The sequence below is a fragment of the Maniola jurtina genome, chromosome 1, assembly GCF_905333055.1.
Source record: "Maniola jurtina chromosome 1, ilManJurt1.1, whole genome shotgun sequence".
NCBI lineage: Eukaryota > Metazoa > Arthropoda > Insecta > Lepidoptera > Nymphalidae > Maniola > Maniola jurtina.
Window position 1 is genome coordinate 14,220,605 of NC_060029.1, and position 8,957 is coordinate 14,229,561.

Here is an 8,957-nt window from a genome sequence, read left to right on the forward strand (position 1 = left end):
TCGTTCATATTTTAATCATCACTACCCATATCACTACCCTCATGCCAAAAGTGCTTGTTTGTTGGTTTTCCATTCAATCAACTCGTCGCAACGGAGAAACAGATCAATGTGATTTGCACGGATATATACCTACTTTTTTTTCCCTTTAAATCTGGCTTTACTCTGATAAGCCAATGTCAAGTTTGTGATATTTTCAAGTTATTGAATTTATACAAGTATGGACTCCGTCTGCGCTGGCGCCCGCCGACATACGCGCGGCGCCCCTTTAGAGCGCTTCCCAGTCAGTTCCACCACCAAAAAACACCAACTAACACAAAAACCAGCCACTCTTAACAAAAAAAAACACTCCAAACAAGCACAGCACGCGCGCCAGCAAACGCCATCACAGACGAAGTCACCTACTTAGTTAAATACTTGGAGAGTAATACTGGTTAATTTTTATCCCAGAAAATCAAACAGTTCCCACGGGATTTTAAAAACCTAAAGACTTAATCCGATTTTCAAATATCCCTAGGAAGTCTGATTTTCCGATATAAAAATTAGATGTCTCTCTCCGTGATGCAAGCTATACCAAACGTTAAAGTCGGTTAAAGCTAGCAGACAGATATATACACTTTGCCATATTTTATGTACTTATCATATTATTAGTATGGATTATACTTGTAAGGTATACTACTTTCGATTAAAAAATATCATATTATTTTCGTAATAAATCTCACGCCCTATCTGGTTCCATGGTGTAATGGTTAGCACTCTGGACTTTGAATCCAGCGATCCGAGTTCAAATCTCGGTGGAACCTGGCATACCTTTTTACAATTCTAATTTTCTAAAGCTAGAATAACTACTCAGTTTAGTTCCTTTTATCTTTATGTACTTTAAAAAAAAGTAGTTAGTTATGTCAAATTGAGATCATTATTATTTTCAAGTAACAAAAACACTAAGATTCACTTTCCGTTTATCTGAATAGTATGCATGTAGTATGTAAGTAATTTTACTTACTTAAATTTTTGCCTATCCTTTATCTTTAAATCTTGCTTTAATTTCTCTCTCTAAATCAATAAAGTACCTACTTAGATAAAATGTAGATATTATCATGTAGGTAAATTAGCATTAGGTAGGTAGTTATAGTAATTTGTCCTTCTATTAGAAATCTTGCTTGAGTCTAGATACCTACCTGAAATCAACAAAGCAAAAGGTAAGGTACCTCAGTATTAGGTAACCTACAGTTTTTCTATCAAAATGCCAATATCTAAAAACAACCACACCTGTTTAACAGTAAGCTACACCTTAAAACATCAGCCTAGCACGTCAAGTCCCGTTAACCCACTAAAGGCCTCGCCTCAGGCCTCTTGGGCCCCGTAGGTTTTAATGAAAAAGCATCAAATTTCATAATTGAGGAGACCGCGCCCCGCCCCTGTCTTCGGGGAGCCACAATTTATTAATCAGAAATAATAATTCACAGGTAATGCCCGCCTGTTGGACGTGAACCAGGGCCTGATAAGCATCGTATACAGCGGAATCGGAAGGGTTAGGCCCAGTGCCACCATTTTTTTAGTCACCGTTCTAATTAGCATTTGTTTTATTAGAGCACGGTCAACACACTACCGAGGTAATGATTTGGGGATGATTTTTCAATCGTCGAATAACTCAATTAAAGAATTTTAAGAGGTTACTATACAAAAACTGTCAAAAATTGTATTACATAATTAACTATAGCTTTCAGCACTATAGTTTCTAAAATAGTTTTATAATATTTGTTTAGTTGTAAGCATGAGGAAAGCTGCAAATTAGTTTGATATTCCTTCAAAGCCGTTTTAGGAAGGTCGATCAAACGAGTCATTGATCGTCTCCTACAAGCTCCATAAGACTGACGATGCAATAAAAAACTCTCCTCAGAGTCCTAATGCACGGCTGAGGATGTCTATTGGTTGGGGTTGAATCATTGCATTTATTACATCGACGATGATGATAACGAAACCTTTTAATAAAATTTAAAGTACAATAAGAAACAAAGGAAACTTGTAACATTTCGCAATTGTCAGTTAACCCCTTAAACTCCGATTAACTTTAACATTATGAATTGTTGCACCCGACCGACATAGATTTCAACCCGTAGCACGCCACAAGTCCCAAGCGACGCCGCGGCTGCCAGCGAAAGAGTTAGCATTTTTTAATTAAACTAATCAGTTAATACGTCAAGGCGCGCCTGTTGCCTCCAAAATGTTTTATTATAACAAACTAATGGCGACCGCTTCCAGTTTCAAGTTCTTTACTCTTGGGGCATGCGTGTACACGTAGATGACATAAAACGTTGTAAAACGGCTAAATTAGGTCATTTTGATATGATTTTACGAAGCTGCCTTGAATCGTGTGTTATCAGTGAGTGACAATGGGGTTCCCTTGGGGGAGGGGGTGCGGCGACCCTGATAAAAGCTACCAAAAGATGGTTGAGTATTGGTAGGGAAAAATCCCTTAACTTGAATAAAGCAATCTTTTTTTCATACGAATATCAAAGTCGTCAACTTAGTTTAAAAAGATAGGTAAAAAAGTAAAATATTGATGATAAGTAATTTATTTTAGGGAAGTATATTAAAAAAATGAAAAAATAATTTGTTCTTAAGTTACAAAAGTGGAAAATGTAAGTTTTTCATCTTTTAAACATCCGCCTTGCACCTATTTAACTTGGTAGGGTAGGTATACGTTAAAATATACAAGGCAAGGCGGTAAGTACTAGCATGGTACGGTATATGGCATAAGGTATGTAGGTAGATACCCTACCTACCTATTTGTCTGATGACCGATCACTTCAGTCAGCGGGCGCGGTCAGTAGGTAGGTACATAGATAAAGTCAAAGTCAAAGTCAAAATCATTTATTCAAAGTAGGTACAATTGTACTCTTTTTGATGGTCGAAATTGTTAAATTTGTACGATATAGTGGTGATAATTAATTACGTAACTTAAAACTAAAGCTACGAGGGTTCCAAACGCGCCCAACTCTGAGAAGAGCCCACAACAAACTTAGCCGGGAAATTGATTAAAGATGGGATGCCTGGGAAGGGAACATCACATGAGTAGATAGTGGGAACATGGCGTGATGTTGGCTTGTTGTCTGAATTTTTATACCGTTACAATTTTTTTTTTAATTTACTATCTCGGTATAATAATTTCGATACTTCTAGATGATTATTTTAATATAATGGTTCCCTATAATTTTTCTGTAATAAGGCACAAACGGCATAAAATCAAAAGGATTTAAAAATTATATAAAATTTATGTCCGACTACAAAAAAACCGAAGACACTGATGCCACTATTATTAAAATAGCTGTAAAAGTTTCACGATCAGTATATAAATAATAAAAGATTGTAAAATATAAAAAACATTTTTTTATAAAAATTTTAGGTTCCACCGAGATTTGAACTCGGATCGCTGGATTCAGAGTCCAGAGTGCTAACCGTTACACCATGGAACCGCTTGAGAGTAGCGGCGAAAAAGTGTATTGCTACGTGAAATTCAATTTTCAAAGATAATCTAAAGCTGGTGACTGATCTAAATTTTAATCGTAACATTCGCAATGATCATGTTTCATACTTTGATATCTACGCCTGCTAAAAATATCCGTAGAGCTCGCGACGAATCGCTTAGCTCGCTGTATTTACTATCGAATGCTCATACTTATCTTACTTGACTGTTAAATTAATTATTTATTACGTTCGAAAATGATATAAGTATGTCTAAGTAGGCCAGTCTTCATTTTTATACCCAACTAGTTGATGCCCGCGACTTCGCCCGCGTTGATTTAGGTTGTTTAAAAATCCCATGACAACTTTTTTCGAGGCAAAAGTAGCCTATGTCTACCCCCAGATGCAAGCTATTTCTTTAACAAATTGCGTTAAAATCGGTTAAACAGATGGGTTGCAGAAAGCTAGTGGACAGACAGACACTCACATTTGTATAACAGCTGGTATAACTATGGTAATATGGATTTTAAATTATTCACAACTAGCTGATGCCCGCAGCTTCGCCCGCGTGGATTGGTCAGATCCCCTGCAGCATCAGGATTGAGGAGTTGGACTCCAAATTTTTTATGAAACAATGTCACAAAGTTCCTCTATCGATTAAAAAAGAAATGACGCAAATCGGTTCAGAAATCTCGGAGATTTCGGTGTACATACGTAGAAAAATACAACTCCCTTTTTGAAAGTCGGTTAAAAAAGTAGCCTATTTTACTCCCTGGTCAATTCTCTACTTGTCTGTGAAAATCCCGTCAAAATCGGTTCAGCCGTTCCCAAGATTAGCCTTTTCAAACAGACAGACAGACAGACAGACAGACAGACAAAAATTTTAAAAACGTGTGATTCATTTATAGTATCGTTCAAATAACCATATGACCTTAATATGCGGTAGTTATTTCGAAATTACAGACAGACACTCCAATTTTATTTATTAGTATAGATATAGCTCCCTGCAAAAAAAGGACATCTTTTAGTTTTAGTTAAAAACCGAAAAAACCGAAAAAATAAAAGAAAACTTTAAAGCTTTTAAGTAAGTTTCGAGTTTTTCTTAAGAGTTTGACCCGATTATGTCAGTAAAGAAGTTTCAATCATAACTCAAAACTTAGCAAACCCTCTAATATATCTAAGTAGGTACGGTACAGGCACTCTGGTACAGTAACTCGATAAAGCTTCAAGAAACGATCAAGAATATTCAATCGCATCAAATATGGCGGGCAGCTGTCAAATATAACCAAATAGGATGGACACATACCAACTCCTTTACGTGAATGTTAAAACATGGAACGTAATAGCACCAACAGGGAGCTGGTGGTATTTTCTGTATATCATTAGCTCATAGTTGTAAGTAAATTACTTACAACTATGAGCTAATGATTTACTTACAATTATTTACTTACAACTATGAGCTAATGATATGAGCTTAACTTACATATTTTACTCTCCTCTCCACAACAATAACGCAAACTTAATATTATGATCTTGCCGTATATTCAAAGAGCGAGTATTGCATGGCAATTGCATTATTTAATAAACTACCTGACGTTCTAAGAGAGAAGCCATTGAAACTTTTGTTGACTTGCCTTTTTTTGCTTTTCTGAAAAGGCAAGTCAGCCTGTTTGATTTTTTTTAATTTAGTGACTACCTTCGCCGGTTTGGTAGATTAAAGGTAGATATACTCGTACCTTAATAATCCATTACCATATTCAACTTCTGACCCACAAGTTAACGATCTCTGTCACCAGCTCCTCAGCTATAAATTTTTTGGGGCAAAGTGGCGAAGAGTCCCGGGGCGCGCGGTTCATCCCTCATTGTAACTCGATAAGATATTTATTGGCGGGAAACATTTGAAAATGGAATGGCTCCTTGGCGGTTACTAGACGTCGCCATAACGGGCACGTCCGCCGGCATTCTACATTTTTATTTTGTCAATATTTAATGTGATGCCCAGAGAGATGGGGCATGCACACGAGATCTTAGAGCTGGGATTAAAGAGGGGGAACATTCATAACAGGAGTAAGTGACCCGCTCTAGGGTTTAGAGCGGGTCAATTATTCCTAGGTACGTTATTCTCCATTTCGCAGACTCTATAGAGTCTAGACCCTAAAGCAGGACAGCTACATACAAAACCTCGAGTTTCGAAACCCAGCCTTTTTCAGCTCTCTGACAATAGGCCAGCCAGTCAGTTTAAGTAAATAGATACTTAAGTATTATAAAACTGTGCGAATTAAAATTTTAAATAGCATATCACAAGCAGGTCAAAGTCATTTATTCAAATTGGGTACTACTGTACACTTTCTGATTGTCAAACATGATCAATGATGTAGTGGTGATAGTTAATTACGTTAACTTAAAACTAAAGCTACGAGGGTTCCAAACGCACCCATGTCTGAGAAGAGCCCACAACAAACTCAGCCGGGTATTCTTGATTGATATGACGCTCTCACACTGGAAAACTAGTGTTCAGAATATCCCACTATGTGAATGGACGACCTCAATGGCTGTCCCTACGGAGCTGCTGGACTGTGGATAAGACAAGAAGTTGAACAAGACAAGGAAAAAGTGGCATTAGACCGTATTCTGTGGAAATCCCTTCTAGAAACCTGTGGAATCTATCGGTTGAGATGACGACGAAAACGCTGCAGGTCCTAGTAAACATTGGGTCCACTTGTTGGACCAGTTCTTTTTGTTAAAAATGTAGGGGGATATTTTTGTTGGTATATTTTTGTATATTTTTTGATTTTTCGATATTTTTAAATTTTAGATATCCCAGGATTTGTCTCGCAACTATAATGCCAAGTGAAGTGGACACACCTGCGGGCATACATTTGTAAGCGGGCGCTTAGCGACCGGCATAAAATATTGTTTTTTACCAATACCTGAGCTGGGAATACTACATTTAACTCCGAAACTGGTGCAGTGGTCCAAAATCACTTAGTGAAGAAAAATCCTCTTACATGTTACTTTTGTGTATGTAACATAAGAAAGAGTGAATAGGTATCTTCTAGGCAAGTACGCTCCAACCTATACTTCATAATTGCTTTTCATTAGCATGATTGTCGTCAAGCGCAAGCCTTTCTCACAATAAAAAAAAAAGATTCCGGTGAATTGAGAATCTCCTCCTTTTTGAAGTCGGTTAAAAAAAGGATAACGTAATGTGAACACTGAGGAGGTCGACTGGTATTTTCCACAATTTCAAAGTCGCTATGGGGAGAGTTATGTCGGGTGCTTCTCCGAGGGACAAAATCCGTTACATGGAAATCCGTAGAAGAACCAAAGTAGCCAACATCATCGTCATCATCATCATTGTCAACCGATGATGTTCACTGCTGGGCATAGGTCTTTTATAGGGAGTTCCACAAGCTATGGTCTTGCGCCGCCCGAATCCAGCGGCTCCCTGTGACTCTTTTGATGTTGACTGTTCCACTTACTGAGGGAGATGTTCCTAGTTATAATTTTGTAGTTTTGACATTTTTTGTATTTTCTCTGTGAGCTTAGTAAACTTTTACTTATTTATTTACTAGCTGAAGCCCGCTACTTCGTCCATGCGGATTTAGATTTTTCAAAATCCCGTAGGAACTTTTTGATTTTCCGGCATAAAACGTAGCCTATGTGTTAATTTAGAGTATAATCTATCTCCATTCCAAATTTCAGCCAAATCCGTTCAGTAGTTTTTGCGTGAAAGAGTAACAAACATACACACATATAATGCACCTGGTTCCATGGGTCACCGGTCGATAAATGATACCCATAATAAAACCTATCTCATTTTTAAAGAAAGTCAGAAATAAGAATCTACGATTATTTTCTATACCTACTTTAATAAAAACTCCGTTTTCTTAAGAAGTTTTAAAAGAAATAAACCATGCAAATCAGTCAAGGGTTGACACGTCGCGCCCGGACAAGTATTTACGAGCGGCAGTATGAAAAAACTTTTCAAACTACCCACTTTTCATTTCAAACGTAATCTACGACGACAAATGGTTCGGACCTGACTGCGTTTTGTTAGGACTTTTTTGTTTTCTTGTATCATTTGTTTTGTTTTTTTTTCTGTCCCGAGTTAAACCTTTTTTCTTTGGGAAATCAGGAAAAAGGTGGAAGTTATTAAACTCTAGGAGGATGCTCTATTTTTTTTGCACGCCATTTTACTCCTGTAAGGGAATGGATTTTTTATCGGATAGGTACTATTAACCTTATAAGGAACCTAGCTGCTGAATGATAGTCTAAGTATTATGATAGTATAAGTAGTTTAAGTCTGTAGGGAGAATGGTGAAAGGGATAGCAATACATTTAGAAATTGTCGTCTTTGTTTAGTTTAGAGATTGGGTACAAGAGAATTAACCACAGTAAAAAGGATCTCTATCATCCGATTAGCTTGTTTTAGCGACAGGTCGAGATGGCAATCGGGGTATGAGGCGGGGAGACACCCCGCACACCCGCACGTCCCGCACTTATCAAAAAATATCTTCACGCATATCAAATTCATAATATGAGAGATTTAAAATCTACGAAATCTAAAACTCCACTATAATTGTCCTGTGTCAGCGAAGTAAATATTTTATAAAGAGACCAAGTGGTCAGATCATTCAGTCTTCCTCGTAATATATGGTGTCACCGGCGACGGTTGAGTTGCTAAAATATATAAAACTCAGCTGTTCGTATAAATACTTATCTTCCTTTCTGTACCTAAAAATATATTCTCCACGCATATCAAATGCTTAAAACAAGAGACTGAAAATCCTTCAGTATCCACTATCCATAGATCCACTAACTGTCCTGTATCTGCGAAGTAAACATTTGATTAAAAGTTAAAAGACTTAGTGGTCGGATCATTAGTCTTCCCCGTAGCATAGTGTCGCTGGCGAAGGTTGAGTTGCTAAGATATTTAAAACTCAGCTGCCCCTATAAACACATACTTATCTTCCTTCCAGTACTTACCTAAAAATATCTTCTGGCATATTATTAAATTCATAAAATAAGAAACTTGAAATCCTGCAGTATCTAAAACTCCACTATTGGCCTGTACCAGCGAAGTAAACATTTTATTAAAAGACCGAGTGGTCGGATCATCTGTCTTCCCCGTAATATGGTGTCGCCGGCGACGGCTGAACAAATCGTTTCGAGGTATTACTTCCAAAGGGTTGCGTTGGGGTTTGATTGTGAAGGGGTGGGCTATAGGTTTTAGTTACTTCTTATACTTACATAATAATATATTATGTATTATCAATAGGTACCCCCTTAATTTCCAGGGCCTACTTGCACAAGGAAACTTTAATATGATTTAGTTAATTTCTTACTGCTATCACTTCTTGGCAACCGTATTTATAATCTTGTCAAACATTGACAGCATTACAACATTTAACTAAGTTATAGTTAATGTCCTTGTGCAATTGGGCCTAAATTATCTAAATATTAAAGGGGAATACTTAATTAAAATTATCACC

General features: G+C 37.1%; 2 non-coding genes across 2 annotated transcripts; one reads left to right on the forward strand and one right to left on the reverse strand.

Annotated features, from left to right (window-relative positions):
• The first annotated feature begins 728 nt into the window (after positions 1–728).
• On the forward strand, positions 729–800 carry Trnaq-uug. The gene has a single exon. It is a non-coding gene; the product is annotated as a tRNA-Gln (tRNA).
• A 2,601-nt stretch (positions 801–3,401) lies between these two features.
• Positions 3,402–3,473, reverse strand: Trnaq-cug. Its single transcript has one exon. It is a non-coding gene; the product is annotated as a tRNA-Gln (tRNA).
• Between the last annotated feature and the right edge of the window lie 5,484 nt (positions 3,474–8,957).